This window comes from Typopeltis vanoorti, chromosome 14, assembly GCF_054136105.1.
Source record: "Typopeltis vanoorti isolate ZY-2024b chromosome 14, IOZ_Tvanoo_1.0, whole genome shotgun sequence".
Lineage (NCBI taxonomy): Eukaryota > Metazoa > Arthropoda > Arachnida > Uropygi > Thelyphonidae > Typopeltis > Typopeltis vanoorti.
This window is the reverse complement of record NC_143562.1, coordinates 46,164,141-46,190,596: the sequence shown is the minus strand read 5'-3', so window position 1 is coordinate 46,190,596 and position 26,456 is coordinate 46,164,141. Positions and strand designations below refer to the sequence as shown.

The 26,456-nt window shown below is 35.5% G+C and overlaps 1 protein-coding gene across 1 annotated transcript in view; it reads left to right on the top strand.

Moving 5' to 3' along the window:
* Positions 1-26,456, top strand: part of LOC150099421 (NADH dehydrogenase [ubiquinone] flavoprotein 1, mitochondrial-like) — a 242,170-nt gene that overhangs the window by 45,735 nt on the left and 169,979 nt on the right. The window lies entirely within an intron of this gene.

Here is a 26,456-nt window from a genome sequence, read left to right as displayed (position 1 = left end):
CTTTCATCTGCTATTTTATTTAAGTAACCTTATATCTTAGATTAGTTCTTCATAAATATTACTAATGCCAAGTCCTTTTTTGATATCTCATTTTTTGTGGTTCTGCCACTGTCATGATATTTGACAATATCCCCCCCCCCCCCCCAGTCAAATTCTTAGATCAATATGTTCAAACTAGTTTGAGCACTGTTTTGTATACTACTAATATAGAAGAAATTATTAAAGATGCCAAGAAATTATATTAATGACTAAGCTGCTTGTATATGTATATAGAAGCTGATGACTTCACATTAATTGTCTTAGTATCCCATAATGCAAAACACACACATGCTTTTGGGTGTGTATAATACTATGCATTATGATAAGGACCTCAGTAAAGGTGTGAGGGGTACTTCTCTCCAAAATCTGAGTGATCGTCAAGATCACTCAAAATTTCACTGAGTGACCTTAAAGGGGGGTCACTACTAAACTCATCATTCCTGACTGGAATCATTACAGGACAAACTCACTGGTATCACCACTCGGTGGCAGGCAAAAACTTGCCACTGAGCAGAATCTTTATTCACAAGGATCAGTGGGAGCCACATCCAGATGAGATACCAAGGTTAACTGTTCTAACAAGATGGATTGATTGGACCTGTGGTCCTTTATCCATTTGTCAGATATGCAACAAAATTTCTGGATTAAGAAATATTATTGAGCACTTGGCTCACTCATTGTGGGCTACTGACTACAAGTAGCCTAGTCGTGAAGATACTTCATGTGCAAGCTTTTTTCCTCACACTTGGATAAAGGATTAACAAGAATATAATTTCTTGGCATCTTTGATTTCATTTATAACCAAGTGAAAAAAAATTCCAAAATGTACTTCTAAATCTAGAGTATTTTAATAATAAGATGTTACACTTTTCACTGCTTGTATATTGAAAATATGACTTCTGCATTGCTTCAACCTTGGTATCTTCACACTTAATAGTAAAAAAAAATCTCAAAGTTGTACTCTAAAGAATAACTGTCAGTTTTTTACAGAAGAAACCTCAGCTGATCTTCAAAACAGAGGCTTCAACCCAATCAGAGTCAGGTGCATGTACAAGGCAAATAAAACTTCATATCTTTCAGTATTACTAGAAATGAGCAATGGGCTTCAGCATACATGTGATCTCCAAACAGTCTCTGATCTAGTTATAAAAACCACGCCCAACGTTGATGCAAGGTGGATTATCATTGCATGAAATGCAGATACAAATACACAACTGCCTCCTGCAAAAAATCAAGAATGCAGCCAGAAAAATGTGACAGTGGTTGGGGCATACATTCCACTAATACAGAGACTGCTCACATATCCCACTTAACCAGAGATCTCAACTCGCATAATATGAATCACTCAGCAAATGATCCACCACTGGAAACTACAGCTCTGTCAAGCTGCAATCCCTTCAGAACCTCCAACTAAGAAGATTTACACGAAGCAACTTCCAAGATCAACACAACCCAGCATCTAATATGTAAGCAAGCTTAACACCACAAGTGTGGCAGCCATCATTGGAGAAATGCTGGTAGACTCCCCCCCGTAAGAAGTGAAAGAAGTCATTCTGAAACATACTCAGACAATGTTCTCTGCACTTCTCAGTGGTAACCACAACAGAAGATGCATCTCACTACAGATTGTCAGCTGGAACACAAATGGCTTGAACAACAAAATATTACAACTACAGGAATTTGTCACAGATATTCAAGCAGACATTATCAATGAAACTCATATCTCCCAGGTGACGAACCAAGAATCAGGAACTGCATCCCCTATCACAAGGACAGACTCAATGACGGGTGCAGGAGCACTGCCATATTCATCATACAAGGCTTAATCCATAATTAAATCACTAAGAACCTTGAAATCACCATGGCAGAAATTCATATGGCAAACTCAATCAGCCTGATGGTCTGATTCTCTGCATATAACCCTCCAAACAAAAAAGTTTCTTGATGCTGATCTAAAGTAGATAATAAACTCAGGAAAAACAGTAATAATCGCCAGTGATCTGAATACCAAGCATAAAGTAAGAATGATGACAATCACAAGAACTTGGTAGAACCAGGAAGAGCTAGAGAAGACCAGTTATCTGAAGGTGGAAACCATGCTGATAATTTGTTGATAGGCAGAAAAGTAGTCACTAAATTGTATTTCTTAAGAATTCTGAAAATGGGTTTTGGGATCTAGAAATGTAAGGAATTGAATCTCGACATACTGTTTCTTTTTTATTTGAACTAGGATTATAGAAATTAAAAAGCTGTTGCATGGTCTTGAGTTTCATAGAGTTTCATATATCATTTGATGTTTAAGAGTTTCTGCTGTAATAGTTGAGGTTTAGAACAAATAGTATGATCACATCGCAATAAAATTTTTATAATTCCAGTCTTCTGTGATGGGCAGTGAGCTGATTGCTGTTGCATGTAACGTCCTGTGAAAATAGGCTTTTGATAAATGGAAGTAATTAATTCACCTGATGGTGAATGAAGGAGTAGAATATCTAAAAAGGGCAGTTTGTTGTTTTTTCCCATTTCCATAGCAAATTTCATTCGTGGATGTTGGTTGTTTATATCCAGTACAAAAAAAAAGTAGTAATATGTCTTTATTATGGGGCCAGAGAGCAAAAACATTGTCTATATAATGAACCCAAAATGAAGGCTGAGGATTCATGAACAAGAAAAGGATGTCTTCTGAATGTTCTAAATAAAAGCAACTGTAGGAGAATGGATTTTCTATTGCGATTCCTTCAACTTGAATATAAACTTTATTCTTTATTTAGTAAAATATCTAGAGTGCATAACAAAGTCAAATAGTTTCACTGTATCTTGTGAAAATGCTTCTGAAAGTAGATAGTATATCCTGAAGAGAAATATTTGTGAAGAGAGAGATTCTTTATCAAAGCTGTTCTTTATAAAAGAGTGACTTTTCTTTAGAATTGTTGAACACATCAACCAAGGATTCGAATGGCAACAACACTCCTGTGTGATTTTCTTGGACTTGGCCAAAGCATTTGACAAGATCTGGCACCATGGTCTAATTCATAAACTATTCCAAGCCAAATTCCAATATCCTCATCCTGCTCTTCAAATGTTATTTCAGCAACTGCAAATTCAGGATAAAAATAAACAGAATGAGATTCACAGAAAGAAGAATCACAGCTGGAGTTCCCCAAGGCTCCCTGCTCAACTTGCTTTTCTCCATCTACATGGCTCCTAACCATCACTGCTGTCTATGCCGATGATATCATATCTAGATCATTTAGTTCATAGTCACTAAGAAACTCCAGATTGCAGCCAGTGAACTCAAAAAGTGGTTTGGCAAGTGATGAATCTCCATCAGCCTAGTAAAAAGCTCTGCAGTCCTCTTCACTAGACAACAAGCAAACCTGATATAGAAGATGTACACATTTGAAAAACCTATACCCTGGAAAACCTCCACAAAATACATAGCAGCACAACCAGATAAAGACCTGCACTTCAGGATGCACATTGATTTCATCACCATAAAAACCAACCAAATTATTGTGCAACTCTTCTTCATCTCATAGTCCACAAAGGACCATAGAGTAGATATTAGGAAATATTCTTTAGAGAAATCTTCCAGTCAGTCCTTGATTGACACTTTGCTTTTATCCCAACTGAAATAGTCACCTAAACATCTTTTGTAGAGCAGAACAAGGTTCTGCTCTACAAAACAGTGATAAGACCTCTGCTAACCTATGCTGCACCAGCCTTGGACCAAACCTCTGAAAGGTACATCAACAGGCTACAAACAATACAAAATAAATGCCTGATATCGGTATTCAGTGCCCCCTGGTTTGTCATTAACCATCACTCGCATTGCAATGCACAGTTACCAGATATGCAATCCTTTCTAAAAATCATTGCTCAAAAGTTTTTTTACAACTACTGACAACCATCCCAACAAATTAATTCATCAAGCTGCTAACTACAGCCCTCAAGACTTCTCAAAATACAGAAGACCAAAATCAAGTCTAGCAAATACAACACCAGCAACTGTTAAAAGCTTACAAGGAGAGGACAGAGTAACCCCCCCCCCACACACACACCTTCCACTCACAACCGCTATTCAGATGAAGGGATTAAAGCCAAGGACCCAGTCCATCCACTAAAGATGTTAATAGAAAGAAATGTCCTTCTTGTGCATCTTGGGTAAACCATAAAACCTCGGGGTTCTAGCAAAATAACTTAAGTTTTTCTGTAGTGTCTCCATCGAGGCTTACAACTTCATCTAGTAAAGAGTTCAGTTTTCTGAGCTAACCTTGGTATCTCTTCTGGGTCTGGCTCCCACTGATGAGATCTCAATAAAGGTTGAAATTGATCTGAGTTGTGGCCATCCCCATAATGCATGGCATTATACATACAAAAATGTGTAATGTGCTTTTCATTGTGAGATACTAAGGCAATTAATGTGCAATCATCATCCTCTATATCAGGCCTGCACAACTTGATTGTCTTGGAGGGCCAAACCCAACTTGGACCACCTGACCACTTCAGACCTAGAATCTTACACTAGTCCACTGCAGCTAAACTTAAGTAAATTTGTTAGTAGGTCTACAGTAAATACTAATTAATATGCATATTTAAATTTTTTAGAGAGTTACAATTAAAATTATAATCAAAATTATTTCAAAACAGATATAGATGCAAAATTTCTCAATAAAAACCACTTAAACATAAACTCAAAGTTTACTAATAATTTCACTGAAAATATCACACTTATTCTCAGTGAAATATCAGTGACTGAATATCACATTGTGACATTCTGAATGTCACAATGTGACACATTGCATTTCTTTGTTACCACTATTTTATCAAAGTTTGGGGTCATATTTGAAGTGGTCGTTCTTAATGTGGCCTCTAAATTGATATCACTTAAAGAAGAACGCTGCAACTTCATTTGCAGATGTCACTTTTTTAAAGGCTTGTTGCTCACCGCTAAGGACTTTCAATAACTTTGCTGCTTTTATTTGCTTTTCACTTGCATCCAACTTGCCAAGGTTAGGATGTTTCGATTCAAAATGACATCTCAGATTGTACTCTTTTGGCATAGCGATAGATTCCCAGCAAACAATGCACGCTATTTTGTCCTTAAACAATGTAAAAAAATATTTGTTTGTCCACTCAGGGTTAAATGCTTGATGTTCCGAATCTATTTTACGCTTTTTACTTAAGCTCATTGTGTCGAGATTGACAATATTAATTACAAAAAACTAATGATGAAAAACTTACAATAATGTAGGTTATGATAACTGTTATGTAATGTATTGCTCCAGCTACAACCAACCACCATACTGCTAAAGCCATTCAAGGCACGGCCAACTTTGTATAATACGATTCGTTCTCATTTGTAGACATCAAGTCATTATCATGGAGATGTAACTTTGAATTTCCTTGCAGTGACACTAGCACTAACAAAATCTCGAAGCGATTGTAATAATTTGTTATTAAATACGACAGTGGGAATAACTCCAAATGCAATTTATTGTTGAGTTGAAAGAAACATGATTGTGACATTAATCGCATGAACGTAAACATGCAGAGTCTTATTAAAAATTTAATTCAACGCTAGGAAAAAATCGTCTAATTTCATATTTCCCCGTATGATTAAATAATTCAATCAGGTAGACGGACCAAAATAAATAGCATTGTGGGCCATATGCGGGCCGTATGTTGTACAGGCCTGCTCTATATACAAGTAGCCTGTTCGTGAAGATATTACATGCAAACTTTGCTTACACTTGAATAAAGGATTAATCAAGAATATAATTTCTTGGCAGCGTTAATTTTATTTATAACCAAGTGAACAAACTTTCAAATACTAATATAGGATTGTGGCTAATTTTTCTCTTGTTCATATAAATTTACTCAACAGGCTTCTTCACATTTCCTAATGTGCTATTTAGCTCTCAAATAAGAACCAGCTTTTTTTTTTATCATCTGCCATCTCTAATGATTTTGAAATTTCTGAACTTCTTCCTTTCTATAATAACCTTCTGTGGAACTTCAAGCTCAAATGAGTTTATTCTACAATTTCTCATTTTTAAATTGGAAAAAAACATACATTATATTATACATCATCACCTACTAGACCATTCAAGAAATTCAGTTCCTGATATGTGCCTTCCAGAAATGTACTGGATAATATGACAGTACTACATAGTTAAATGTGCATTATTAATAGCTTCCTGCTGACAATTTTCTTCTGAAGTAATAAATTATTTATCAAGTCTAATATTGTTAGATCTTATGTTTGTCTTCTAAGGCACTCCTGCCCACGAAAGGCTTCTGTAAACCTATAGTATACATTTATACCATGGGTGGACTAAGGTTTATGTTTGTTAATTTTATATATGTTTTTATATGTTTTCATTTATTTTTTTACATTCTTGACATAGAACTTTTTGAAGCCAGTTTAGGCCTCCAATAATCAGGGATGTTGTCTCACACCTCATGAAGAGATACATCTACTGCCTAAATATTTGTCTTCCACTGTCTTCTTCCTTCCATCCTGTCAGGGAACATCTGTTTTACTAACTTTTCCTTTTCCATTCTGATTAAGTGACCATACCATTTTTAGTTAGCCTCCTTACACATTCTTGAATGGTAACAGTATCAAGTTCTTTCCAATATCTTCATCTTTATTATGAGTTGAATTCTATTTTTTATTCTGTACTCTGTTTCCAAATTTAATTTGCCATGTGCATTAAAATCTGTGCCTAAAAGCTGAAATATTTTGCTTGTTCAGTAAATTGAGAATGCACTTGATGTGTTTTATATATTCCTTCCTTTGATCTTAATTTTTGTCTTTTTATTCCTGATTTTAATACTGAATTTGTTACAGCAGTTATCCAGTTTAGTTAGAGACTTGAAGATTTGCAGTGACTTTATTCAGGAGTATAACATCTTCTACATAAAGTAAACCTGCTGAGATTAACATATCCATTTTGATATGTTAATCTCTCAGGTTTAATGCTATTATCACAATGTGAATCATATAGGTGATGAATAACTGTGGAGATGGTGCATGCTTTCCTTACAATAGAAGCTCATACCATCTTCCTTGAACTGTACTTTGTTCAGTTTTAACTGCTGACTGTGTAACGCTCCATTAACAGTATGTAATTGTAGCATTTTGAACCATATCTCTTTTGGCATCTTGTCATGTGCCATCCCTGGGATTTGATAAGTATCAAAGCTAGATAACTCGGAGAAGACATTCACATAATTTAAGGAATACAAAGAACTGACTAGGGCTTTTGCCCTAATGTCAAATCTTTGCCTTCACGTGCTGCATTCCCTTAATAGGTATCCACTGGATACTGAATGAACCTCGTTCATTCAGTATCAGGACTTATCCATCATTATATTCTCTATTCACTTAAACCAGAAACAAACATGATGGAACAACATGGTGAAATTTTATGCTGGATGGAGAATTATCTGTTTAAACAAGTCCTGCTGTTTTTGTCAGGGAATTAGAGCGAACAGTGAAAAGTCAGCTGCTCAACATAAGCTGTATTTAAAATGGGCACCACTGGTGTATGAAGTGTCAATGGAAAAGAAGTTGAACTGGCAGAAGAACTAGAGAAATATTTTATGAACATATGTAATTAGTGTTACTGAGACAAGGAAGCCTAAAAAAGATTTTGCAAAACAATAAACATAGTATGTTATATTCTGGCAACAGTAATCAAAGAAAGGAAGTGGTAGTGATAACATCACTGGACAAATTTTAAAAAGAGTAATTGGACAGCAAAACTTATTTGTGCCTGTGATTCCAAATAAAGTTCTCTCAAAGAAGAAATAGAGGAATTTTTCAAGTCATTAAAGAAGACATCTGATGAAAATGAAAAGTAGGTCCCTGTTGGAAATCTAAACAGCAGGATGAGACATGAATGAAGGAAATGTTTTGGGAAAATTGGATAAAAAAGGGCAAAGCTCTCATACTAAATGCTAAGTGCCAGAGGACGTGAACTCATTAATTCCATATTCCAACATAAAATGTGCACAAATTCACATGAAAAGAAGAAGATACAAGAAATAAGAAAATTCTTACTGAAAAAAAAAATAAAAATCATTATTGATAATGACATTTTTATGCTACTTCAGGATACAAGAATATACAGGGTATTTGAAAGTTGAATGATCATCACTTAAACAGGATAAAAATGAATATCTTATTAAAAATATTTTAAAAAGAATTAAAGTTTTGAGCAACCTTTCTAGTGAACTGTGGAATAACTATCCTATATTCAAGAAAACAGAAAGAAACAAATCTTGGATTCTCAGTGGCAAACTCTATAGAAAACACTGATCGAGTCACCCAAGAAGGCATGTTGGGGAAGTTGTCTGCAAGGATAGAAAAATTAGAACTAGTGCATTCAAGAAGATAGAGACAATCCTGGAAAAGAAGAAAGCATATCAAAAGTACCTTGCAAGTGAGAATACAGGGGAAATGTAAGAGAACTAAGCTATGGATAAAATTAGCTAAACAAAAGATATTGGATGACTTAGGTAAGAATATAGAACATAATTAACAGGAAGATGGCAAAAATGATCTGGAAGCCATTCTTGAGGAAAGAATACACTAAAAGAAATCACAGGTGATAAAGGTGACATGAAAACTGAAACTAAAGTTATTATGGATATCCAGAATAATCATTTTAAAGCACTGTTAAGTAAGTAGTGACAGAACAGTGGTAGAAAATATTCAAGAATACTATATCAGTGCTTTAGGTAGTAAAAGCCAACAAAAATCTGCAGTGTGGAAAGCAGCTGGAGTAAATGTTCTACCTTCTATACCTCAGAATATGGAGGTATAGAAGTTTGTTTTACAGTGGTTGCCTTGTATAATTCAGAACGCTTGATCAGGTCAATTTCCAGATGGTTGAGGTAGAATTCTCATAATTCCCATCCAGGAAAAGGGAAATAAAACTGAATGTGAGGATTACAGAGGAATTTCTTTGTTAAATGTTCCAGGTAAAATTCATGTAAAGCATGCTTCAGAAGAGGCTAAGAAATATTGTGGAAGAGAAACACGTGGGGGAAAAACAAGCAGCTTCATGCAAATGAGTTTATCACCATGCAATAAGGAAATTACAACGTACAATAGAATATACATTAAAATAAATTTTAATACACTTCCAATATTTCGGCCAAATTACGTTGCCATTATCACAGGAACTTAAATACAAGACACGTGCACGCAAACACAACACACAGCAAATGAGGAACAAAGCAAGAAGCTATTCTTTCTCCTAAAGCAGGCACTGTTGGTATTCTTGGCCGATTGGACTGAAGGTCTTCTGATGTAGATTTCCCAAATTTGGGGCAGTCTCATGCAACCAAATTTGTTGAGGTTTGGATTGTTTCTTAGGGCTGAGGCCGATTCCATGAATAGCCTTTCGTATTTGAATTTACTACGGTGTATTATCGTAGCTTTCTTCCACCATATTCTATGGCGGGTATCCAGCGCATGGTCTACAAGACCAGAGTGGCTGTTGCTGAAAACGGATGTAGTCCTTGTGTTCGGAAATTCTGATATTAGTTATCCTGCCTGTTTGGCCAAAGTAACTGCCAAGGGACTTGGTATAAACCAGGTAGGTCTTGGGGGGGGGTTGTCTTTAGTGGAGCAGATAAGGGATGCCAATTTTTTATAAGGTCTGTAACAAGAAGTTAAGTCATGTTTTTTTAGGATTTTTGTAATTTTTTCTGAGGTGCTTCTGATATAGGGAATGGTGATGGATTTAGAGTAATCCTTGTTGTGAAGGGGAGGAGGAGGGGGTTGTGGTTTATTGGTTTCAATATTTTGTTTGGATTTTTTTGGTGGGGGTAGCCTTTGGCTAAGAAAGTGTTGAGAATGTGGTTTAGTTCTATGGTTAGGGCATTGTCATTGGAACAGATAAGTTTAGCCCTGTTGTGTAGTGTCTTAATGACTCCATATTGTTGTGAGGGGAGGTTGTTGGTGAATATATCTGCCTGTATGGGTGGGTTGTCTATAAACTGAGAAAACCAAGGTTCCATCAGGTTGGCAGGTGACTAGTGTGTCTAAGAAAGGAAGGCAGTTGTTTTTTTCTTCTTCCAGGGTGAACTTGATTCTGGGGGTGTTGGTCGTTTAAGTGTGTTAGGAAGGAGAGGAGTGCATTGGAGCCATGTGGCCATCATCAACATAGTGAAGCCATATGGTTGGTTTTTGTGGGGCAGAGTTTAAGGCTTTCTCTTCAAAAGTCTCCATATAAAAGTTGGCCAAGAGTGGGGAGAGTGAGAACCCATGGCTGTCTCCTCTATTTGTTTGTAGAATTTTCCTTGCTAAACAGAGTAGCCTGAGTTCATTGTGAACTGAAATAGGACTGTGATATCGGGAGGAAATTTAGCTTGGATTAGCTCTAAGGATTCTTGGACATTTGTGAATAGGGAAGAGATATCAAAATTGACCATTATGTTAGTGTGTTTGAGTGTAAGGTTTTCTATGCTGGCTTTGAAGTGGGCTGAGTTTTTTGTGTGTGAGGGTGTGTTGCCAGTATAATGTGTGAGGGCTTTGGCCAAATGTTAAGCTAGTTTGTATGTGGGGGAATCAATGCCATCCACTATGGGACGTAATGGCACATTTTCTTTATGTATTTTTGGGAGTCCATATATATGAGGGGGGGGGGGTATGGAGTTAAATGGTTTTAATTTGTTAGTGACTTCTGCAGGCCAAGAAGTGACCTTCTTAAGGAGCCTGTGGAGTTTTCTAAGTTGTGAGTTGGTGGGATTGTACTCGATTGGGAGGTAAGTAGCCCGATTTAACAATAGAGCATTCAGCTTACCTGTGTAATCCTTTTGGTTAAGTAATACAGTGGCGTTCCCTTTATCCACTTTGGTGATTATTATTTCCTTGTTTTTCTTTAATTCTTGCAGAGATTTAATTTCCTTATTGGGCATGTTGGTTTTTGGTGGTTTTGCTTAGGTCAGAACACATTAAGACACTACACAACAGGGCTAAACTTATTTGTTCCAATGACAGTGCCCTAACCACAGAACTAAACCACATTCTCAACACTTTCTTAGCCAATGGCTACCACCCCCCCAAAAAAAAAAAAATCCAAAAAAATATTGAAACCAATAAACCACAACCCCCCCCCTTCACAACAATAATCTTGTTGTGAAGGGAGGTGTGGTTTATGCAGAAAAAATTACAAAAATCCTAAAAAAACATGACTTAACTTCTTGTTATAAACCTTATAAAAAATTGGCATCCCTTATCCGCTCCACTAAAGACCAACCTCCTCCCTAGACCTACCTGGTGTATACCAAGTCCCCTGCAGTTGTAAGCTGCCCTACTTTGGCCAAACAGGCAGGACAGCTAATATCAGAATTTCAGAACACAAGGACTACATCCGTTTTCACCAACAGCCACTCTGGTCTTGCAGACCATGCACTGGATACCCACCATAAAATATGGTGGAAGAAAGCCACAATAATACACCATAGTAAATTCAAATACGAAAGGCTTTTCATGGAATCAGCCTCAGACCCTAAGAAACAATCCAAACCTCAACAAATTTGGTTGCATGAGACTGCTCCAAATTTGGGAAACCTACATCAGAAGACCTTCAGTCCAATCGGCCAAGAATACCAACAGTGCCTGCTAGGGGACACCATCAGGACTTTTAGGAGAAAGAATAGCTTCTTGCTTCATTCCTCATTTACTGTGTGTTGTACTTGTGTGCACGTGTCTTGTATTTAAGTTCCTGTGATAATGGCAACGTGACGTTGCTGAAATATTGGAAGTGTATTCAAATTTATTTTAATGTGTAACCAACGTCTAAGCCTTTCCACGAGAATTTATATGGATCAAAGTAAGCATAAAACCTACTATCAAAACTGGAGGTAATTAAAACTTAGCTCTTTGTTTCATTCAGATCAATTTTGCTCCTATACAAATCCAATACAAGTGTCCAGGATTCTTTAACTGAATTGAATAACTGTGAGAAATTTTGATGTAACATTTAGCAATAAAAAAAATAATAAATAATAAAAAAAAACAACGATGAAAATCAGAGTAACATGAAAAACTTCAGCTGCGTTCAGCTGAACCTATCAAACAAGTAAAATATTTCAGCAATTCAGGCGCAATTTTTAGTAAAGATATACCAAATTAAGTATGAAAATAAACAAAAGAGTAAGCAAAGTCATATGTTGGAAGTCAGCTAAATAAATTTATATGGAATAAGAAAGAAATTTGTTAATTTATGGATCTGAGATAGAGTATACAGAGTATTTGAAATAGGAAATGATCACTATTTAGTTTTAAGCAAGATAAAATTGAATTTCATATAAAAAAGAATAGTGTGTAAGAAAGTTTTAAAATGAATCGAAGTTGAGCAGCTTTCAGAGGTGAACTGTAGACTCAAATACACAAACATCATTGAAGAAAAAATGAAAGAGTATGAAAGAAGAACCAAACCAATGAGATTCAGTGGCAAACCCTGAAGAAAACAATGATTGATTCAGCCAGAGGACATGTGGTGAAATTGTTAAGGATAACAAAATCAGAATTCCATGGTGGACTCAAAATAAAAATAAAAAAAACAGTCAAGGAAAAGAAGACAGTATATGGAAAGTTTTGGACAAGTAAATGCTTGTGCTCTTAAAGAATACAGAGATATGTAAGAAAGCAGAGCACACTGTAAAACTAGTTAAACAAAAGTCATGGAAAGACTGGTAAGAATATAAAAAATAAATATCAGGAAGGTGGCAAAATATTCTGAAGGCCATTAGAAATGCAAGAAAAAAAGTACTGTAGAAGTAGTCAGAGATGATAAAGGTGATATGAAAACTAAAATATTCTAGATGTTTGGAGTAATTACTTTGAAATATTGCTAAATGAAATAAGAAGTGTCAGCATAATAGTAGAAAACTTCTTGATGGGTATATACTCCTGACTGCATTCCAACAGGAATGCAGTCAGGAATATATACCCATATTTTAAGTAGAAATATACTCATATATATGTACCCCATGCTTAAAGTAGAAAAAGTCATCAAAAACGTCAAATTTCATGTAATAAATTTTGTATGAAAATCAGCAATAAAAAGACAGACAATGAAAGTAGGCAGAAACATTGAAAACATTAACTGTATCCTGAATGGAGAACCTATATAATAAGTAAAATATTTCAATTACTTAGGCACAATTTTTAGTGAAGATGGTAAATTAAATATGGAAAGAGACAACAGAATTAGTAACGCTGGTATGATAGGAAGCCAGCTGAGAAAGATTACTGGAGTGAACAGATAGCATCAATGGCAGTATCACATTAAAAATGAGGATATTAAGAAAGAACTTGCCATTGTTAGCATTCAGGAATCTGTCAGAGCTAATCTCAGGTGGTATGGTCACTTAAACAGAATGGGAGAGGAAAGATTAGCAAAACAAGTGTTCTTTCCAAGTTGGCAAGAAAAAGGCCCATAGGATGACCAAGAAGATGGATTGGTACAGTAAAAAGTGCCTTAAAAGACAGAAACATACGAGGGTGGTCTGAAAAGTTCTCGGCCTCGAACATAGATGACAACACTATCGGCAAGTTTTTTTGTGTTTTTTTTTAAGTTGGTACATCTGTTATAAGCATCCATGTGAAATTGCAAGTCATTCTATCAAGTAGTTTGTTTTATACAGCTGTCTGAAGCAAGCGTGTCATCTGTATCCCTTGAAATGGATAAAATTGAGTATCGTGCGGTTATAAAATTCTTTGTAAAAGAAGGTTTAACGGCAAAATAAATTCATTCGAAGTTCATAAAAGTTTATGGGCACTCTTCTCCTTCATTTTTGACAATTAAGAAATGGGCCACTGAGTTTAAACGTGGCCATACCAGCCTTGAAGATGATCCACGTGAAGGACGTCCAAAAAGTGTAACATCAGAAATCATTGATCAAGTGCACGATATGGTATTGGATGACCGGCAAGTCAAAGTACATGAAATTGCCTAGACTATAAGCATTTCAAAAGAATGTGTAGGATATATTTTGCATGAAAAATTTCAAACTAAAAAGTTTTGTGCAAGATGGGTGTCATGCTCGCTCACAGCAGATCATAAACACACTCGCGTGAAAATCTCTGAACAGTGCTTGGAGCGTTTTAACAAGAATAAAACTGATTTTGTGCATCGATTTATTACTATGGATTAGACTTGGATTCACCATTGCACACCAGAATCCAAACAGTCAAAACAGTGAACAGAAGCCGGTTGTTCAGTGCCAAAGAAGACAGTTGGTTCCATAAGCAGGAAAGGTTACGACATCAGTGTTTTGGGATACTAAAGGCATTTTGTTTATTAATTATCTTGAAAAGGGTAAAATAATAACCAGGGAATATTATTCCGATCTTTTAACCACACTAGACAAAAAAATTTGTGAGAAAAGACCCGGTTTGCAGAAAGAAAAAATCATCTTTCATCAGGACTATGCACCTGCCCACAAAGGTGTTTTGGCAATAGGAAAATTAAGGGATCTGCACTATGAATTGTTGGAACATCCACCCTATTCCCCAGATTTGGTTCCCTCTGACTTCTATCTCTCCCCAAAACTAAAAATTCTTCCTTGCTAGTCAGTCTTTTTCTTTGAATCAAGACATGATTGCAGCTGTCGAGGGGTGTTTTGCAGATCTTACTGAGAACCACTACAGGGATGGGATAATGGCGCTGGAATAAATGTATTAGTCTTTTAGGTTGAAAAATAAAATTAATTTGAAATTATAAATTTGTTTTTTCATTGTTAGGCTGAAAACTTTTCAGACCACCCTTGTAAGATCAGATCTGAGAATGTTGAAGTCTTGACAGATAACAGTTAATTTGGAAGAAAATTGTTGATTGGAAATTAGTAATGGTATAGCTTTTTTGTATAGTACTGTCATGATTATCCTTTACCCCCCCCCCGAGGGTAATATCTGGAATTTGATGACGATGCATGAAGAGATGGCATCAATGGGAGAATCATAAAATTAAAATGTAGATATTAGGAAGGAACTCGACATCGTTTGCATTTAAAAATATGTGACCAGAGCTAATCTCAGGTGAAACGGTTAATCTTAAATGGGAGAGGACAGGTTAGTGAAATAAATATTTGATGGCTGTAAAAGACCCAGAAGAATAACAAAGATTTATTTGGATTGATGCATTCAGAAGTATCCTAGAAGTCAGGAATATAAAATGTGACAATTTTGGAGTGCTGACAAGTGATAAACTAATTTGGACAAAATTTATTAACAGACAGTAATATCGTAAACTTGATTATGTAGTACTGCCATGGTATTGCACATCCCTGCATAGGAAGAAATTGATTATTATGATGAGATCCTTGTTATCCTGTGATTTCTCAATTGTTTTTTCTTAATCTTATGACTTTGGTGCTGACAACTCCTTATTTGGCCTGAACCCATTTTGTTTCTCTTTCTTTCTCATATTCCTCTTCCACTGTTTTTCTTAGCTACTTTTCATATGCTTGAAAGTTTATTTTTCACTTGGTCAAACTATAATAAATTTAGTTTAATCCTTTATCCTATATATAGGTCATCTCCTCCTATATATAGGAGGAGATGACCTTGCTAATGCTTCTGCCTTGGTATCTCCACTTGAACCTGGCTTCCACTGAAGAGACCTCGATAAAGGTCAAAACTAGTCTGGGTAGTGACCCTTCCCTTAATGCATAACATTATACATATCTGCAGGGAGATATGTTGTGCATTATGGGAGATACTGAGATAGGAGTGTTGGTAGCTTGCTCCAGCTTTGCAAGGAGTAGCCCGGTGTTGTACCACTTTACCCCAGTCCTGAAGATACTTTCAGGTGCAAACTTAGTTTGCACACACTTGGATAAAGGATTAAACTAAATTTATTATAGTCTGACCAAGTGAAAAATAAACTTTCAACATCTTTCTCTAAATCAAGAGTAATTTAATAAAAAGGTGGCACACCGTTTGGCAGCTCCTATAGGAGGAGATGACCTTGCTAATGCTTCTGCCTTGGTATCTCCACTTGGGCCTGGCTCCCACTGAAGAGACCTCGATAAAGGTCGAAACTAGTCTGGGTAGTGGCCCTTCCCTTAATGCATAACATTATACATATCCGCAAGGAGATGTGTTGTGCATTATGGGAGATACTGAGATAGGAGTGTTGGTAGCTTGCTCCACCTTTGCAAGGAGTCACCCGATGTTGTACCACTTTACCCCAATCCTGAAGATACTTTCAGGTGCAAACTTTGTTTGCACACACTTGGATAAAGGATTAAACTAAATTTATTTCATATGCTTATATAAATATTACTTGAAACTTAAATACAGTAAAACCCCTTTTTTACACTTTTCAGGGGACTGATGGAAAAAAGTGCAAATAGCAGGAAATGTAAAAAAGCTAAAAGATGACTTACTGCTAGTATGTGAGTCTACATACTAGATTACAAAATTTAATAACTGAAAATAAACGAATTTACAATGTACTTATATTTATCTATTTAAAAAAATCTTTAATTGTTGATTGTTTTTACTTTTCGTTTTTTTTTTTTTTTTTTGACTTACCGCCAGATTGCTTTGCGTTGAGTTTAATGCTTGACCTGTTTTTTTACTATCGTGTTTAAAGTGGATACGGAGAGTCCAAGATCTTATGCTAAATGCACACGTGTTCCGGCATGCCAATTTACACATCGCAGAATTGCCATCTTCTCTTCTACCGAAATACATTTTGTCTTTTTTCTCCATGTTACTAACATGGATAATCCACCACTGCAACTTTCACACGCTAAATTATGTTGCAGAAATTCTGCAATATCAATTCGTACTGTGATTGAAAAATCACGATATCGCTCATCACTTCAGTGCTGTTGCATGTGTGCAAGTCACTGTGATGGCGGAAACGAAACTACAGCCGAAAGCAACACCACCTGAGAACAGAAATGCGCAGATTTCCACTGAAATCGATTCGAAAATCGGTATTGCCACCGAGAAAAAAAACGCAAATCACGGGAAATAACGTCCACATCAAGTTGTTAATGGCGGGAAAAGAATACATCGTGAGAATAGGCCTTAAGACGGAACCAACAGAAAATGACTTAAATGGCAGGAAAACGTAAATTGTGAAAACGAAAAAACGGGGTTTTACTGTATTACTATTACTCAGGAAATCTCACTTACAATTTTATTTCTATTATAGAAATGGGTATATGAGAGGCCTGCTGGACTCTAATGTAAAAAATGCAACTATCTTACCAGGCTATCTGAATTATGCATTGTATCCACTGTGAGATTTTTTCTCTACATGTTTGTTTTTTTGCCCAATTAGAAAATAAATTATACGAAATTCATATCTAAAAGGAATCATGCTGTGCAAAGTCTGATACAAGGGCTATATGATTTGAAGTTAACTGCCTTCATACTTCATACTGCCTTCAAATAGCCTAGTTATGATGTTACTATGCATGCAAACTTCTCTTTGGGTAATGGATAAAAGCAAGAATAATATATTCATGCAAGATTTCTGATTGAATATCATCTACTAAGCAGCCTTTCACACATGCTCATAACTACATTCCTCCTGGATATTATATAGTGCTGTTCTTATTTTGTTTAATAAGCAGTAATTAATCAATTTCAAAGTAATTAATTGGGACATTCAGGATATCTTATACAGGGCAGCCCATAAATCACAAAGGGATTTAAACATTTAATAACTTTTTTATTTATTAATTATTTTTTAAATTTAATTTTATTATTTATTTATTGATTATTATTTTTTGTTATATTATACTGAAATACAGAGCCTGGAGAATTTTTAAATTAGTTATGAAAAACCACGTCATGTATATGCCTTCCATTTTCAGCTTCACGAAGACAGGCCCTTTTTCCGACCTGTTCCATGGCAGTTGTTAATGTTTCTGGCTGCAGTGTGCTAATTTCTGCACGAATATTCTCCTTCAGCTGTTGAATTGTCTGGGACTTGTTCACATACACCCTTTTCTTCAAGTAATCCCATAGGAAGAATTTGGGAGCTGATAAATCTGGAGAATGTGATGGCCAATTAATTGACATTAAAATGGCTTCAATATGCTTTTTTGCATTAGAATAATCAAATGCTCATTTTCAAAATAAAATTGTACGATTTTAGTTTGTTGTTGAGTTGTGAACTTTACCATAATTAATTTCCCAAAGGTTCCTTTCCTTCATGGTTACACGGTGATCAGAATTCATCATTATGGAAACAACTACCATGTTAGAGTAAAACTTCAGTTTAATATAAACCAAAATAATCACTCGATGTTTCGACCTTCACATTAAAGTCATCGTTTGGAGTACACAAAGAAACAGGCTGCACTACAATCTACATGGTATGCTAAAGTTACATTGATTTTGTCAACCATTGAAACTGTTAGCCTGACCTATGGTGGGAAAAAAAAACAAACAAACCATACTACATCAATGTTAGAGTCCTATAATTATTATCTACTTGGTTACAAAAATAAATTAAGCTAGAGAGATTCACAGAAAGTTACTCATATAAGTGTATATATAAATTAAAACAGTATGGATGGTTGCCAATTAAAGGATAATTGTAACAAAATCAGATAAAGGTAAAGCCACAGTCATCCTTAACAGATCAACTTGCATTTATCAGATGAATCAACTAGTCTGATAACAGCACTTATTAACTTGTGAACTATAATCCGACTAACAGGATTAAGAAAAGAAACTGAAATTACTTAAGTCTCTCATTTCTTGGCTATCAGACATTGTTAAAAAAAAACATTACTCCATTATGTCTGTTCTCCCAGAATATATGATATTCCCAAGGTACACAAACATAACGTTCCACTTCGGCCTATAGTTGAGGGTATTCTTCTTCTTCTTCCTCTTCGTCTATGATCTCTTATGATCTCTTTATTTTAAACGTCGAGATTTTGCCAAAGAGATTTTCATGCTGTCCTGTCCAAGGTTTGTTGTTTTGCTTCTTTCCAGTTAATTCCCTTCTTTTCCAATTTTTCTTTAATTTCCTTTTGCCAACCTTTCCTGGGTCTGCCTGTGTTTCTTTTTCCTATTTTCTGGCTTTCGTATACAGTTTTTACTATTCTTCTTTCTTCCATTTGATTAAGATGTCCAAACCATCTCATTTGGGCCTGTGTTATGAATTGATTTAGAGGTGCAACTTGAAGGTTGTCTCTTATGGTTTGATTTCTTATTTGGTCTAGTCTTGTTTTTTGTGCCACTTTCCTGAGATATTTCATTTCAATTGTTTGTAGTTTATTTGTGTTTCCTGTTGTTAAACACCAAGACTCACAACTGTATGTTAATGTTGGTAGAAACACTGAACGGTACGCTGCCATTTTGGTATTTTGGGTGACTTCTTTCTTATCTAGGAGTGGGCCTTTCATTGCATAGAATATCGTTGTTCCCCCTCTTATTCTGTTGTTAATTTCTGTGTCTAGTCTACCATCTTCTTGTATATATGATCCCAAGTATTTGAAGGAGTGGACTTGTTCCAGTTGGTGATTCTCTATTTTTATTATGTGTTTTTGTTGGTTTCTAGATATGATCATGGTTTTAGTTTTATTTATATTTATGGTCATATTCCTTTTCTTTGTTTCTTCATACCAAGTGTTGATATTGTACTGCAGATCTTCAGTTGTATTTGTTAGAATCACTACATCATCTGCAAAAGCCATGTGTGAAATCCTGGTTTCTTTCAGTTTCCTGTATCCTAAGTGGAACTTTTTTGTTTTTGTTTGGCATGCCTTTAAAATTTCATCCATTACTATGATGAAGAGAAGAGGGCTGAGGATACAGCCTTGCCTCACTCCTACATTTGTTTCAAATTCTTTTGATCTATTATTACAGGTTCTTACATAATTTCTATTACTTTTGTAGAGGCTTTGTATGGCTGCTATTAAGTTATCTTGTATCTTGTTTTTCTTTAATGTTTGCCATATTAAGTGTCTTGGAACTCAGTCAAAGGCCTTTTCAAAATCTATAAAACATGAATGTAATTCTTTTCCATATTCCAATGTTTTCTCTGATATTTGTCTAAGACTGAAGATAAGATCCTGCGTGCTTCTATTTTTTCGAAAGCCATATTGCATTTCATCCAGTGTATCTTCTATTTGATTCCTAAGCCTCGCTTCTAAAATACGGGTATATAATTTTCCTGGAATGCTTAAAAGCGAAATTCCTCTATGGTTTTCACATTTGCGGTTGTCTCCTTTCTTAAATATAGGGATTATTATAGCGACTTCCCAGTCTTTGGGAATAATTTTCTTTTTTCCAAACGACATTGAATAGGTATAAAAGAAATTTTATTGCTTTCGTTCAAAAATTCTTTGCCATTTCTGGTGTTATTTGGTCATGGCCTGCTGATTTGCCCAGTTTTATTTTATTTATTGCTGCTAACAGTTCATTTGCATGAATTTCTTCACTCTGATCTTCTATTTTGCTTGTGTGTCTCTTGGGGTTCTATTTTTTCCGTATCCTGCATCTTCCAATAATTCTTGAAAGTACTGTTTCCGTCTTTCCATGATGTCTTTGGAATTTGTGAGTAACTTTCCATCCTTTTTTTTGATAAACTTTATGGGGCATTCTTTCTCTGACCTCATTCTTCTTAAAACATTATAGAAGAGTTTTTGGTTTCCTTTATAATTTTGTTCTAAAGTATGTCCGAAGTCTTCCCAGCATTTTCTTTTCTCTTCTTTCACTAAGGTTTTAACTTTATTTCTTTGGTTGTTGTATAGTTCTCTATCAACCTGCAGCTTTTGATGTTATATATCTCTTCCATAATTGCTTTTTCTTTTTAATTTCTTCTTTTAGTTCTTCAGTCCACCAGGGTGTTTTATGTTTCTTCTGTTTATTATTTAATGATACACCACAAATTTCTTTGCTTGTTTCTAGAAGTGTTTTGAACCTGTACCATAGGTTTTCTACATCTTGGTCTTCATATATCTCTTTTTCTACTTCTTTCATCTTCTCTTCTATTTTACTTTTATACTCAATGGCTGTTTCTTCTTTCTTTAGTTTGTAGTTCTTTATCTTAACATTTATTTCCTTGCTACTTTTTCTACATTTTTCAACTCTTATTTTATGGATTGTTTCCAATACTAATAAGTAGTGGTCACTGCCTATTTCAGGACCTCTGCAGATGCTTGCATTTTTTGTATACTTCCAGTACGATCTACTTATGATTGGGTAGTCGATTATAGATTTTTCGTTTCTATTGGGCTCTTCCCTGGTAAACTTTATTATTATTATTTGACACCTCCAGGGAATCCAAAGACTCATCGAGGGAGACTGTGCCAACAGCATCGAACGATTGATCCCTTCCAACTACTAACCGCACCCAAACTTACTTAACTGAGCCATTAGTAGCAGAGGCTCTACCAATCAACCAACCTTTGCTGGCAAAGGTTGGTCGGTTAAGTCGGCAACTTATGGATTTCTTTATGCTTGAACATAGTATTCGCTGTTACTAAATTATTTGTAAGGCAAAGATTTATTATTCTTTCTCCATTGTTATTCTGGGTTATTTCTCCTTGTGATCCCAACACTTGTTTCGTTTCTTCATCTACTTGATTCCCTACCCAGCCATTAAGGTCTCCTAGGTAGTATGATATGCCCTTGAACTTCAATTGTTTTTTGTAAGAGTTCAAAGAATTCATCTTTAATTTCTTTATTAGCATTATTGTTTGGGCCATATGCAACAATTACAGTGAATACTTGGTTGTCTGATTTAAAATCTATAGTGATTGTCAACAACCTTTCGTTTATTAGTTGTCATTTAGTAATATATTCTTTGAGATCTGGTTTAATTATGCAAGCTACCCCTTGTTTTCCCCATTCTCTTGGGTTTACCCCTGAATAGAAAAGTATATGCCCATCTTTCATTTTCTGGCAACCTTGACATCTCTTTTTTGTTTCTGTGACTGCTAGCAGATCCAATCTTGATTTTTTAAATTCATCTATTAATTCGTTTTCTTTTCCATGTAAACTTTTAATGTTCCATGTTCTGTATCTCATGTACCTTTTTCCTCACTTTGTCATTAACCATTTAGGCAGATCGGCTATCTCTTTGTTATTTCTTTTAATGGTTGAAATTTTAAGGTGAGCAGGGGATTAGTCTTCAGCACCCAAGTCTGGTGGTGGGGGGCCGCCACCTTAGAGGTCCCCAGACCGGCCTGTGAGGGAAGTGCTATCCTGTTGGTCCATGGGAGGTATTTTATTTCCCTCCTACCCTTCATAGTATACTATGAAGAGCATTCCCCGATCCGCCACCAGGGAACGCACCCGATGGGGGTTACAGGTGTCCCCACACGGGAGTTGAGGGTATTAACAACCCAAATTATCACCTAGCCAAGAAATTAGCATCAACACTCAAGGAGTTGGTAGGTCATTCCCCCTTCTATATAAAGAACACACAGCACTTCATAAACAAAATTAAAAACATAACACTCGGTAAAGATGAATTTATTGGTCAATTTTAATGTTTCTGCCCTTTTCACAAATGTCCCAATCGTTGACACAGTTCTTTTCTTACAGAACAAATTTCCATTCAACATCGGCTCTCTTTGCCCACATACTACATTCCGGTTACTTCGCGTGGCAAAATAAATTTTACCTAATATGCATGAATATTCTCCTTCAGCTGTTGAATTGTCTGAGGCTTGTGAACAAGCCACAGACAAAGAAGATAAGGCCATGGGCTCACCACTATCCCCCTACCCCCCAATTGCTAATTTTTATATGGAAGTTTTTGAGTAATGTGCTCTAGATTCCTTTACTTTAAAACCTACTGTTTGGCTTAGATATATTGATGATGTTTTCATTATCTGGCCACACGGCTGCCAAACGTTAAACACCTTCCTCATCTACCTGAACAAACAACATGAGCGCATACAATTTACTATTGAAATTGAAAATTAGAACAACTCACTTCCTTTTCTGGATACATTCGTCACACACACGTCTATCCTTCACTATTTACTGCAGACCTACACATACCAGTCAATATATACATGACAACTCATATTACACCCTTCGCAAAAACTTTGTGTCGTTAACACCCTCAAAAACAGAACTATAACAATTTGCGCTAATGAACAAAGCTCTTAACAAGAATTACCAATTATTAGCAATAGATTTATAAATAATGGCTATAGCAAAAATACTATCAATAAAGTTTTTCATAAAACTTGATCAATACATATAATATACAGATTATAGTAAAACCATAGCTATTCCATACATTAAAGGGTTATCAGAAAAAATAAATTCTACACCATTATAATCTTAATGCTCTTTTAAACCACCTAGAAAATTAAAAAACATATTCAACTCCTCTAAGGATCCCCTTCCCCGATTGGCTCATCCTGGAGTTAATCGTATCTATTGCACCTGTAATTTACCTTATATTGGTGAAACTGGACATTCAATCTCTATCCATAAAAAAGAACACAGACAACACATTAAATTTAACAAATTTAATGTGTTAAATTTAATGCCTCACCAAAATTAAATTTTGGTGAAGCAGGCCTCTCAGAGCAGCTCTTAACATCCTACACCAAATCGATTGGGAAAAGCACACTTTCTTTACATCATACAAAAACTTGGTATGAACGGAAATTTTAACAAGCCTGTGAAATTTTGATTTACCATCCTAATCTTAACAATAATGTTGGCATAAAAATCCCAAGAATTTGGTTGGCACACATTCAGCCCACTTAGTTCTTCAAGTTTTCCACTAAATCTTGACTTTAGGACTCTAAACAATTATTTCAGCTTTTATTGGCCACCATCCATACTATTTTGTTTTAATTTATATATATACTTATATGAGCAACTCTGTGTGAACATGTTGCTCTTTAGCTTAATTTATTTTTTGTAACTAAATAGATAATAATAATAACAGGACTCTAGTGTTGATGTAGTAAGGTTTGCTTTTTCCCCCATCAGAGGTCAGGCCAATAGTTTTAATGGTTGACCAAATCAATGTAACTTTAGTATATCGTGTAGATTGTAGTGCACCCTGTTTCTTTGTATAATAATGTGTATACTCCAGATGGAGCCTCCATAGATCAGTCGATATAGACGAAGCCCTCTGGTCAGAAAAACCTGGGTTTGATTCCTGTCAGTGATGTGAGGAACCTTTATCTGGTGTCTTTCGACTAAAGGTGAGTTAGCCAGTCTCATACGGAGGTAGGAGTTTTTTTTCACCCAGAAACTCGGGTTTTTCGTCCCCCAGAACAGGCAAACCGGCCCTGTGAACATACATAGATTACAGTTACGAATACTTCTCAGCCATATGCTGGTCCTGACCCCGATAAATTTGGGGGGTTGGGGAAAGCAGTGGTGAACTACCTTGTAAAAATCTCACCAGGAATACTTTTTGGGCCAATGCCTACAAAGTCACCTACAGTCGGAAACGACTGAAAGAGAAAATCAGAATCATACACCAGATGATGACCTTAATGTGAAGGTCAAAACGTCAAGTGTTTATTTTGATTTATATTAAACTGAAGTTTTACTCTAACACGGTAGTTGTTTCCATAAGTTTTATGATGAATTCTCAATGGTTCCTTAGAATACCTGAAAAACATAAAATGAAAAAAATTAATAAGAAACATATTCACATTTTAAACCCTTTTTCTGACTTATAAGCCACCCTGTATTTGGATAGAGGAGGGGGGGATTGTCTCTTTTGTTCGTAATTTCTTTTACGGTGCTTTTTCCATTTCTCAGCTTTTGCAATAACCTGAAAATTTTTATCATCTTTATCCAGTCTTCAAAACAGTGATCTCTCAATTAACGCTTATATATCACGAACCTTCACTTACAACATCATATAATTGTACCTTCACTTATCTGACACTTCGATTGTCAGAACAGCCAGTTGTCTTCCTGCTATGCTTGGATAAATGGTAGAGCTCTGTATATATCTTCTATATTCTTCCTATGATCTTTATTTAGTTACTTTTACATATGGCTTGGATATGTATATCCATATGTATTACAGAATAAAATATGTATATTTTATTCTGTAATTTTTAAGGGCACATAATGACTTGTAGGAATTTTTGATGTGATTTCTTCTTTATCCAAGACTGCTTCTATAATATTGTTAGCCTGTTATGAAATTCTGATTTTTCTATCATTACATGCAAATTCACTCCAGGTGAATCATTTAATATTTTCAGATTTTGCCATCTCCTGAATTCCACCAGTAATTTCCCCACATTCCTTATGTGTATAGTCTGTGTGTAATGGGAAGAATCTTACATTATTAATAAGGAATATTTTTAGCTTGTAGCAAGTACTGTCAGCAGTTAGAATTGAAGGAAGCAGGAAGATGGTTTAATGTTAAATATAGTGTGAGACGGATGTACATTATCTCCTCTGTTATTCATTATCTATATGGATCACATTATGAAGGAAAGTGGTATTAAACATGATATCAAAATTGGAGATGTTAATGTCAGCTCTTTGCTTTATGCAGACGATGTTATACTTCTAAATAAATCCGCTACAAGTCTGCAAGATTCTCTGACTAAATTGAATAACTGTTGTAATAGATATGGTATGAAGGTCATCAATAAAAAGACAGAGACAATGAAAATAGGCAGAATCATTGAAAATGTCAACTGTGTCGTGAATGGAGAACCTGTGGAACAAGTAAAACATTTCAGCTACTTAGGCACGATTTTTAGTGAAGATGGTAAATTAAATATAGAAACAAACAACAGAATCAGCAAAGCTGGTATGGTAGGAAGTCAACTGAATAAATTCATATGGAATAAGAGAGAAATTAGTTGGAACACTAAATTAGCTGTATACAAGACAGTGTTCAAACCAGTTTTAACTAATGAATCTGAGAGCTGGGTCAGAAGTAAAACACTTGACCAAAGACTAGAGACCGCAGATATGAGAGTCCTGAGAAAGATTAGAGGCATGAACAGATGGCATCAATGGCAATATCATATTAAAAACGAGGATATTAGGAAAGAACTTGACATTGTCAGCATCCAGGAATGCGTTAGCAAAGCTAATCTCAGGTGGTATGGTCACTTAAATAGGATGGGTGAGGAAAGATTAGCAAAACAAGTGTGTCTGCCAGGTTGGCAGGAAAACGACCCATAGGAAGACCAAGATATAGGTGGATTGATACGGTACAAAGTGCCTTAGACGATAGAAATATAATATCTGATAATGTTGGAATCTTGACAAGTAACAGACTGATTTGGTGGAGAATTGTAGATGGGAAGTTAGTAATGATGTAAATTTTTCATGTAGTACTATCATATCCTGTACATGGCAGGTATTTGATGATGATGAAAAAAAAGAGTAATTTTTATTGATGCTTTTTTATATATATATATATATATATATACAGGGTGTTCGGGATAAA